Below are 11,754 nucleotides of genomic sequence, written 5' to 3'. Positions count from 1 at the left end.
TCAAGGGGCTCATGGGGAGTTGAAGTGAAGAGGTTTGGACGGGAAATATCCCCATTGCATGAGTAGAATTTGGCTTAGAAACTGCACTATGCCAACCGATTAAGCTAAGTGGGTCCTTCTTTCATGAATGCATATGAAGCAGAGTAGATATGAGAGATATCTTGACTGCTACATACCTTAAGTTTTGCACTCTAAACCTGTCCCACCTCTTTGCTAGCTCAAATACCTGTACTAAATCTGTGACAGCTCACAGTGAGACATTGCAAAATATCAGTGGCTGTCCTGATAACTGCAAGCCTTGAATGAGAGATATCTTGATCTACAGCTGGAACCTAGCCAAGAGAGCTACTGGGGACTTAAGAGTGTTTTGTTTTGTTTTTGTTTTTTAAATAATATTTATTGAAGTTTCGAAAAGGTTACAAAGATATAAAAGAGAAAAAGAAAAAAAGGAACAAAAAATACAAAAACCACACAAAAAAGAAGTAAGAATAATATAAAAACAATTTTTTAAAAAAACACGTCATCCTTTCCATATCTTAACTTTCCTTTACTTGTTTCCCTGACCTCCTCACACCTCCCTTTTTTGTATTCTAGTTCATTTAGTAATTTCAGCAAATCCTTTCCATTTTTTCTCTTATCTTGATAATTCATCTAAATATATTATAACTTTGCATTTTCACCTAATAACACTCAATTTTCAATTAAATAATTTATCTTAAAAAAACCTAACCTGTCAATTAAGTCAGCAAATCCTTCCATCTTTCACTACTATATTCTGTCATTCAATTTGCCTTAATTTATTTTAACCTTATCTTACCATAAAATACCTTAAAACTTAAGACTTAAGACTTATTTGTACATAATTCCATATTATTTCTATTAAAGCCAAATAGTTTCCTTCCAACGTTTTTCCTAATATTCATTAATTTTACAGTAATTTCCAAAATAAAACTTTAAAAATTTTCTTCCAGTCTTCATCCAGCGTCTCTTTTTCCTGGTCTCGGGTTATGTCAGTCCTTATTGTCCTTTTCTTCTGGTCCATCAACCTGGTAATCTTATGTCTGAGGCTCTTAAGTCTCTTCCATGTCCCTTCTGCAGATCTTCTTCTTGTTTATACTTGCACTTTACCTTCTCTTTTGTTGATCTGTTTCTTAATTTCTTTCCTTTCTCATTGAAGAGTAGATCTCGGGGATGTTCCAACTCGAAAATGTCTCCATCTTTCCTCAAGAGATCAGCCCATTCCTCATAGTTCCATTCCCCACAGTCAACAGCGTAGTCCAGAGGGTATTTAAAGACATGCTTCAAGGACCCTCCAAACTTAAGGGCCCCCACAATTCCAGATCTCCCCTGGCCCACTCCAGGTTCAATCTTCAACAACAACGGCTTATGCTCCTGTGGGGCCTCAGGCTTCTCCATTTGTATTGCTTGAAGTTCAACAACAATTTCCTCCCCGTCTTCTGCATTTGCACTTGCTCCTTCAAATCAGGTTCTTGAGTTGGCTCCTGAGTAATTCCTGTATAAATATTCACTGTTTGTCCAAAATTTTTAACTGCAACAGTCATCAAGTCCACCTTCTCATGCAACTGTTCTAACAGGGCACTCGTCTTGCAAAGAGCAAGCACCAAAGTTTCTTCCAGACACATTTTTGTTCAAGGTCACAGTCTGTTCCCAGGATCCTAATCACCACAGCTGGAAAAACCCCAGATCGACTCCAGCAACAATTTAACAAACTCCCTCTAGAGGAGGCAGTTTCTATTTGTATCCATCTTAAAAGCAAATCCAACAAAAGAAAGTTACTTTCACTTTTCGAATTTTTAATTCCTTTTAAATGCAAAGGGCAACATTGAAGATAATTTGTATCTCTTCTTTAGCTGTCTGTCAAAAGATGTTTCTTTCACGGTCAATGAACTTCACCAAAAGTCTCTGTCTCTGACACCCCGTTCCCAGGTTTGAGACGGTGGAAATTCATCTTTCTTTACTCTCTCTCCTGCAGGTATAAACAGTCAAATTTCCCCTTTTTACTCCTGCTTCAAAGAGGGGTTTGGATGGTTAAAACAGGAGGAATTTTAGGTCCTTATAAACAGCTTTTCAGACTTTAGCTTGCACAATTTTTGCTTCGGATTATTTACAAAAACGGAAGGCGGACTTCCTGTTTAGAGCCTTCCCGCTTGAGTGCCAAATTAAAATGTTTCTTAGCCCAATTTTCCATTCTACTCACGGGTACTTGTTTTAGAGTCCAATTGTCCACAGGAAAAAGTCAGCGGTCTCCGGCAACAGCTGTGCGGCTTCACTCCGTAAAAATAGCGGTCAATTCAAGACACCGCGCCCCTCACCCCCACGTCACTTTGGACCCCCCAAAAAGGGGTTTCCTTGCATGTAGGTGTCAGCCGAATCCCACGTTCCCAGGCAAGACCCGATTTTCACGGAGCAGGTTCCTCTGGATCAGAGGAATTCCGCCATTGCCGATGGCGCTAACCCGGGGGTCTGGGACTTAAGAGTGTTTTGGCCTCAAAGGAAAGAATTAAGGAATAGGAGTATACAACTTTAGCTCCTACTTTTCTGCAGGCAGTCTGGCCCCTGTACTGGCCTCTGGTCAGCAGAGCAATGCATTCTGCTTGCTATATTTCAGGCACCAGCTACTCTTTTCATTTTTTTTTATTCCAACAATCCTGGGTTAGGGAACACACACCCTCTTAGTCTGTATTTGACAATGGCTGCCTACCATCTCACAGAATTCAGCTTATGATACCTTTTCTTTGACTTACAATTGATGTGTGCTTCTTAAGCTTACTCCCTCATACCAAGAAGCAGCATTTTTTTCCTTAGTCTTTTCAGGTTGGTTAAGAGATTGCACTGTTGAATGGTTTCTTTAAATGTAAAGATTCATCATTGTTCCACCCGATGTGTATGTCTTTAAGGGGCCAGAGCAAGGGCCAGAGCAAGATAAGGAGACCCAGCTTTACAGCTGTGAAACATAGCAGGTGCTGCTGAGTTGCATTGATTAAGGTGTGTCAGCATTTGCATGTAGTATATAAGGAGCAGCACCTAGTTCTCCCATTACCCTGGGGGATGGGTTGGTGGTTGGGTCTGGTTTGTTGTTAATGTATTTAGTGTATAAGGAGTTTTTGTTTTTTTTGTAATTAAAACCTTGTTTAAGTTATTTTTGAGTCCCTTTCTTTTTAATGCATGGTCTCCCCAGCAAGCTCTCTGCAGCGCTACCATACTGCAAATAGCCAACATGCACAAGTTCCACGCACTACACTTTTCAGGGTAAAACCATTTTGCACAATTTGCCAACAGCTTCATTGCAAGAACATGCTCCATAAAAGTGTACATCTTGATGCAAATGTATGTGTACATACACAAAAACATTCCACACAGCCCTAAATAATAAATACTGGCATATTGCAATTCAAATGGAGCTAACAGTGACAAAGCATACCCTAGTTGTATAAAAAACAGGCAAGTTCAGACAGAGGACTAGACATGCAGAATCACTGCATTATTAAGTGCTAGATGATAGAAGATGCTCTGTTGCACTCTTTGGCAGTTTTTTGCAGTGTAATAGGTGCTAATTACGAGGCTAACAGGGTGTTTATGATATTCTATCCAAAGACTGCTCCCACTTGAATAGGTGACTTTTCATGAGTTGGAGCTTTTTTAAAGCAGATGTTCAGGATGTTTTTAATATAGAGTTTTATCTGGAGGAATTTAACAGTCCTGACTGTAATAAATAAATATATTGAAAGAATTCCCCGTGCCTCCAGCGGAGCCAGAATTTTATCTAATATAAATGAAGAGGGATTAACATCTCTCGCCTGTTCTCATGGTTGATTGAACAATGCAGTCATTCATCTTTGTATACCCTTTTTTTCCAAAGTAGAATTATCTCCAGGTATTTACCTTGACTTCTCCTTTTTGTCATGGCAAGACAACTTTATGAATACCAGGCCTGCTTCACATCAGTTATGAGACAGTCACAAGAGGTATTTGCTCAAGAAAGGCACTCTGAAGATGTTGCCACATGGCACAAAATATAAATCTTGATTTATTGTGTTGAGATCTTCTGCCAGTCAGGCCGCTTACTTGACCACCGTGATTGCTTCAGTTTATCGGTGAATACATAGCATCAGCCAAATTTTTGGCCTTGGATGGGTAGACCTCAAAATCTGCAATGCAAAGGTGTCCTTAAAACAGTTATTGCCCCTATAGTGTGCCTTTCCTTGGTTATATTTCCACATTAATTTCTGTAAAAGTCAAAGTACAAAGACTTCCCTTTAAAAACCCCCCAACAATGTGGTATAATGGGGTTTTAAAGAAGGGCAGCACCCAAGAAGGCTGCAGAATTCAGAACCCTGCAAATATGATTTGTGGAATGAAAGAAAGGATAGTTGTAAAGTCTTCAGCTACCTCAAAAGTAAGGTGAGTACAACAACAGCAAAACCCACACCATAGCCAGAAGAATTTCACAAAAAAGGCTCTCCCTTTTGATAATTTTCAAATGCAATTTCTTTTCTCATTAATTAACATAACATGGTCAAATACGTACAGAAGAAATTTTCAACACAGCTCTAGTACAAATATCAAAAGCTACGAATGTGTTCTAACCTTTGGATTCCCATTAGTTGTTTGTCCCATTTGTCCTGACCCAGTTGGCATCTGTCTGTGTTGGGAAACAAATCCTAAATGGCAGTACATATGAATTCAACAATATATTGAAAATTGAATTCAACAACATATTGAATTCAACAACATGCAAAACATTCTTTCCCTTCTCTCCACGATCTTACTGCTTTTAATCTTTCATCTGGAGAGTCAAAAAGACTGACTAGAACATATACAATGAAGAAGAGGAGCAGAGTCTAAGCACTTTACAGTACTTTTTGAAAATCTTATTTTTAAGGAATCTGCCAAGTCTGCTTTTTTGGTATCTGCTTGGAGAGTGGGGGGTATGTGTTCAGTCTCCATGAATCATAGTCTGCTAAGGTATTGATTTCTATTTATGAAATGTCTAGCAACAGCTGCAGCAATATCACCTCCCCTAAATGTAGATTTATGTTCAGTAGTTCCTCATTCCAAAGGTATGTTGGTGTCTCCCACATGTGACAAAACCTGGGCCATTTGAGCATATCAAATGTTATCACGCACCAACAGAGATTGCCCATCAGTTAATGGATGATTAAAGCAGACACTTTTAATTGTATTTTTACAGTGGGAGCTTTTAAAGGGCACGCCTGGGAGTTAAGTATGAAGTGCTCATTTATGCGGAATTGTTCTTTGTGCTTTTACCCTTCCCAAAGCTCTCGGTCACAGGACAGATATGGAAAATCCCAGCATCTCAAGCACATCACATTTCTTCTGATTACATAAACCAAGAGAATCGATAATTTATGAAAATCCTTCTTTGCCTCCACAGAAACCACTATCAATTCCCTAAGTAAATCAGATTGTCTACTTTTCTGTCGTCGCAGAGTCTGATGGGGTGGGGTTCTTTATGTTTTTCCGTCGAAAAAGAAGTGGTATATATTTATTGGAAAAGGGCCTTCTTGGTGAACAATATTTGACATTATAAGAAAGCTAAAGCATGCATCTTGCAAAGAATTAGGGACATGGATTTTTAAGAGTAGAAGGCCTATTCTGAAGGCTCTTGTTCACTGATATACAGTTTGGATAATTGGAAATGTTATCAGATGAGCAAGTATTTAAAGTATCTTATATTTTCCATACTTCAAAGAGCTTTGATATTGGTGCTCCATAATTCTCTAATCTCTTCCAGCAATATTAATGGAGGGTCAATTTAACCAGGTTCCATTGGAATCAAGAGTGTGACTTGTGAAGAGGCCTACCAGCAGTGGGGAAGGAGGAGCACTCCATTAAACTCAGATTCCAGAGCAGACTCACTTGATTCAATTTGGGTGACTCATGAATATTTTCATGGGGTTAAGAAGGACCCACTTTTAAAGCATATACCCGGGTGTGATGTTAGAATTTTTTATGGGTGGGGGGAGAATGAGTATATTACTAGAAGGCTTGCCTTTAAAAAATGATAATCAAGATAAGAACTCAGATGATCTTAGAATGAATTTTGGATAAATGTGAAGTTGTATATGTCTTGTTTGCATTATTTTCCAGCTCCGCTCTCTGTTCTACCTCCACTTTCAGAGGCATTGTGCCTCTGAATTCTAGTTGCTAGAATCTGAAGGTGAGCAGAGTGTTGTTGCAGTTATGTCCAGCTTGCAGGCTTTGCACAGACATCTTGTTGGCCACTGTGAGAACAGGATGCTGCACATGATGGGCCTAGTCCAGAAGGTGCATCTGGTGGTTCCCTCATTGCGAGAAGCCAAGTTACAGGGAAACAGGCAGAGGGCCTCTTGGTAGTGGCACCCGCCCTGTGGAATGCCCTCCCACCAGATGTCAAAGAGAAAAACAACTACCAGACTTTTAGAAGATATCTGAAGGCAGCCCTGTTTAGGGAAGCTTTTAATGTTTGACAGACATTTTAATATTTTGTTGGAAGCCGCCCAGAGTGGCTGGGGAAACCCAGCCAGATGGGCGGGGTATAAATAAATTATTATTATTATTATTATTATTATTATTATTATTATTATTATTACGCTTGATTATGCACGTAACACTGTATTGTACAATGGGTCCATGACAGCATTAAAACTGTTCTGATGTTAGACAGAAAACAACAACAATAAAACAAATAACATGGGGGCTGAGGATGTCAAATCTATATACATAAATAAAGGCCTTGCAAAATCTGCCTTTTCTGTTTCTGTTGAAAGACCTGCAACCTTCTCATATTTGTCTAATTCCCTTTCAAAGCAATCTAACTTCAAGTGGTCATCACCCCACCTCTTCTGGCTGGGAATTTCATAAATTGATTATGTATTGTGTGAAGAAGTACTTTCTTTTCTTTTCCCTGAATTGACTGCCCACCAGTTTCATTGGCTGACCTGGGGTTCTATTATTACTGGAAAGAGAGAAAAGTATTACCGATAATATTTGGAGAGAAAAACAATTTGAGAATAATTCAGTTTGAGCTCTGTGGGCATATATCTTAGAATATATGCCCTGGCTGGTGGTGTAATTGCCACATTTAAAATTGTGCTGGCTCTAAAAATAATTGGTTTTCCAAAAAGAGTAATAGGAGAAAACATTTTAAACATAAAGTCATTTTTATTCAGAAACCTTTTTATTAATTGAGCCAAGAACGGAGGAGTAAAGATATCAAATTACTTATTTAAAATGATGGATCGTCCTTGTAATATATTGAGGTGGGAAGAATAAACTAGTTGATCACTTGCTGGGAATCTGAGTACCATACATATTTTTAAAGCTGTTGAACTTCTAAGAAGATGGAGAAATTAGCTTTGGTTGCAGTTTCTGCAAAGCTGAATAATCAACCAGCATCAACTTGAATCAAATACTATAGGACTTCTCAGACGCTAGCCTAATGGCATTTCCTTCTGTGTAATATAGAGTGAAATATCATCTCCTGTTACCTGTCTCTGTATTAAAGGAATCCACTTGCTTAAGATGTAATGATGGCCATCAACTTGGATGGTTTCAAAAAAGGATTAGACAGATTAATGGCAGATAAGGTTATGAATGGCTACTAGCCACAAAGTCTATCTCCACTATCAAAGGTAGCATGCCAGATTCTGGGGATCACAAGTGAGGAGAGCAATGTTGCATTTTGGTCTTGCTTGCAGGCTTCTCATGGGCATCTGATGGACTAAACGGACCAGTGGCCTGATCCAACAGTGCTTTTGGAGGCATGAATATAACAGGGCTTCCTAAATGCTGATCCATAAGGAAGTAGCGGTATGTGTCTTAATAAGTTAGGGCATGATCCATACCCATGCAGGTAGAGATGTGTATATGAGAGGTAATTGGAATGCAGTATAACAACATAAACAGTTATATTCAATAGAAGGTCCATCTTCCATTCGTGCAGCCAGTCAGACAGTCACTTCTGCAGGCCCGCACATGCAACTTTAAATGGCTAGCCAGAGAAGAGGAATGAGGACTCTGTTCAGAGCCCCTTCTGTTCAACAAGGTGCACCCATGAAGGGGTGAGTTACACCCTGACTTCTTAAAAGGGCAGCAAACTGTTAAATGGCCATATGAAACACAGCCCAGCCAAATGGCAAAATGAAATGACATCAAGGAGCACACTGAATAAGAATAATACAGTCATGAGTATCCAATCACATTGTTTTCATTATTTTACTTACCAAATATGGGATTGCAAAGCATGTTTCTAACATTTTCCTATATGACAAGTTCACTTTTTAGAGTGGATGTGACAAACAAAATTACAAGATTATGCCATTTAATTGTTCTTTGCTGTCTCCAGAAGTCTCTCCTGCTCTCATTCGGAAGCACTGTAGCACATGCTTCATATGAATCATGTCCCAGGTTCAAACCCTGGTATCTCCTGATAGGACTGGGAGAAAAACCTGCCTGAAACCCTGGAGAGCTGCTGGCAGTGAGGCTGGATCTACACTGATTGTAAAAACGCTTTAAAAAGTAATGTAATTCAATGGAATTTTACACTGGCGATTTTACATTGCTCTAAAGCACCCTCTGTTGTCACATGCTTATAAAGCGTTTATAATGTTTTAAATTGACCAGTATAGATTAGTCCTGTGTAAACAATATTGAGATACATGGACCAACCATCTGACTTGGTATAATGAGCTTCCTATGTTCATCAAACACTAAACAGATGTCTATCTGAACTTTGGACATTTTACAGACAGAGAGAGATGGACAGATTCCATCCACAATATATTTCCTACATATCATGAACAGACCTCCCAAAATATGAGCAATCGATAAAACTTATGATTGGGAGGCACCTATAGGATGCAGTAAGGAATAATATTTTTCCTATGATCTTATGATGACATCACATGGAAGTGCAGGTTATTTCTCACTAAGAAACCTCAAACATTCTTATATTTGAGAGTGGGGACATGTAGCATTTCAAACAACATCCCTCATCATTTTATTCTTGAAGAAGCTTATCTATTTATCCACGGGTTTAGTTATAATTGCCTTCCTTTTAGAAGGATTCAGTAGGAAACACTTTTTCTCTGAACTAATATTATTAGATATTCTGTTACTGAATCTCGTTTTTACAAAGAACTTTGTACTAATTTAATGTAAAATGCTACCAAATAATTGGAAGGGGAATGAATACGTTTATATCAGCTGAACTATTTTATATTCATTATTTTCAATAGACCTATTCACATAAATCTGTCAGCCTCTTCACAAGACAAATTCTTTACTGGTGGATGTTTCCTTCATTTTAATTTTCCAAACTTATATATCCATTCAGAATGTGGAAGAAGAAAATTGATTTAGCAGTAAGGTCATGGATAGTTGCTCAGGTGCCAAATGCATTCATACAGTGCACACAAGATGCAACATATTTAACACAGTTTACTGTGTTCACCCCGGTTGATATTTCGTTCTCCAAATAGCAATACAAGCAAACCACACAAAGGAACCATAATCCAGATAATATTGTTCCAAACATTGTTGCAGAAGCAGTAGATAGTAGCCTGAGAAATGTGGGATGGTCATGTTTCATTCCCCCTGATACAAAGACCCAAACGGCCCATGCCACTCAGTGAAATACAGAGGAATAAACAAAACAAAACATGTAACTTCCAATGCTATTTTTCTTTTTAAAAAGAGGTGCCAGAACTCACCATGAATGCCTTCCTTGTTCTCTTATAATGGCAATGGTGCCCACCTGAGTGGTGCCAGAACTGAGTTCTGGTGAGTTCCAGCCAAAAAAAGAGCCCTGGTAAGTTCCAGGATGAAAGGTTGAGCACTGCGGGTTCTGTCCTTGCACAAGAAGCACAAGAATCATTACCCATTCCCCAGAAGATGAAAGATGCTCACCCTCCATTTTCTCGTGTTACAGAAGCAGCACAAAAGCAGGAAGTACAGCTCGCTCCTGCTTCCTGTTTCAGCACTTGCAACATGAAGAAAGCATTCAGATTTGTATGCTCAAAGCAGCCATAAGTAAGCAACTCCTATGCTTTGAGATTTTCTTTATTCAAACAAGCTCAGAACTCAGAACAAGAAAATAGCAAAAGCAATTCCATTGCAACAGTTTTAAGACTGAAGCAGGAAGAAAATGTAGTGTGCATCTGGGTGTGTGGGTGTGTTACACACACACACACACACACACACACACAAATACATTGTGCAATTTCATCTTGCTTCAGTCATCATTAACCTTACAAGGTCTTTTATGCAAAATCTCCAATCTCAGTGGTGCAGAACTCAAGGGCCACATTCCTTTCTGGGCAACCTTCCAGGGGCCACAATCCAGTAGTGGTTGGGGCCAAAGGCAAAAATGGACAAAGCATTCAATATGAATTTCTCCTTTGTACTGAATGCAAATTTCTTCATGCCCTAACATCCATCTCTATCCTCAATCCAGGTGAGCAAGAAGCATTATCTGAGTTTGAACCAAGCAATAGCGCCCAAGGAGAGTGCAAATCAGGGCTGGTGAGTGGTTTGGGTTGGGAAGATGTAGCCTGGAGTGAATCCCAAGAGCACGGAGAGGCCGGGAGACCTGCATTTGGTCCCTGATCTATAGAAATCTTGAACAAGATACCAGAAGTTAAAGAATTGGTGTCATCATTCCCCCCCCCCATGAGATCCTTTCATGCACTGAATTTAAACTGTATTGCAATTAAACTGGCACCCAGCTCTGATATTATAACCTCTCTATAGTGCAAAACAAACAACAAAAACCTTGTTTGAGCTTCTCAGGGACAACAGGAAAAACACAGGCTTAGGGTTAGGGTTCTGCTGGGGAAAGCATCCTGTTAATGGCATCCCACTAAGAGGATGGTCTCACCAGCAAAAGCATTTTTAGTTTATCTCCCCATCTCCCAGCAGCCCTTTCGACCCTTGAAAATCTGTCTTTAAGGACTGGGAGACCCTCCTGAATAGTATGAGACGTAGTGTAGGGGAAAGGGGGCAAACCACCAGAAATGCCCCTCTACCCTCTAACGTGTACTCCAGCTGGAGATCCCAGTTTCCTCAATTAATGAAAGAAGTCCTTCCGTTTGTGGAGGGCTAATTAGGATCCAAGGCACAAGTATCTAACATGGTTCTGAGAGCTTTGGAGATGATCTGTGAACCTTACTTTCCATCCCACAGTGTACCAGAACCAGAAGTTGGAAGAGCAGAATGAACGCCACTAATGTTTTTCCTTTCACTCACTGAAGCATCCATTTTACAGTCTTTGAACACTGGTGAAGAGGGTGAATACTTTTCATCTATTATTACTTCATGTGTTAATCAACTATGCACAACACTTCTGGTCTGAAAATATGCTGTTTACAATAAATATGCTGAAGCTGATACAATCCATTAGAAAAGAGGCATGTGGCAGGAAAAAAATTGATAAAGTTGACACACATACTAAGAAACAATCAAACACACACACACACACACACACACACACACACACAAACACACAAACATACACTACTGGCTTTCAGGAGTTATGCCAGCATGAATCCATCATTGTTTTCTTCACCTAATGTGCCATCTGGCTGGTTTTGAATTAGGTGTTAGCCACTAGGATATTTCCTTCTGAATTCATGGCAAGCAAATTGCTTTCAGAGTGGCTTCTGTGGTTTAATCCATAAATCATTCAAATCATTAACATATATATCTATATCTATCTATCTATCTATCTATCTA

At 39.3% G+C, this 11,754-nt stretch overlaps 1 long non-coding RNA gene across 1 annotated transcript; it reads left to right on the top strand.

The window, feature by feature from the left end:
* Nucleotides 1-9,947: 9,947 nt before the first annotated feature.
* On the top strand, nt 9,948-11,493 carry LOC307219503. The gene is made up of 3 exons (XR_013840446.1): nt 9,948-10,053; nt 10,478-10,545; nt 11,206-11,493. It is a non-coding gene; the product is annotated as an uncharacterized lncRNA (long non-coding RNA).
* The last annotated feature ends 261 nt before the right edge of the window (nt 11,494-11,754 follow it).

The sequence above is a fragment of the Podarcis cretensis genome (assembly GCF_951804945.1).
Source record: "Podarcis cretensis genome assembly, chromosome: 7".
Taxonomy (NCBI): domain Eukaryota; kingdom Metazoa; phylum Chordata; class Lepidosauria; order Squamata; family Lacertidae; genus Podarcis; species Podarcis cretensis.
Note: the sequence above shows the minus strand (reverse complement) of the source record. Positions and strands in the feature narration are given on the sequence as shown.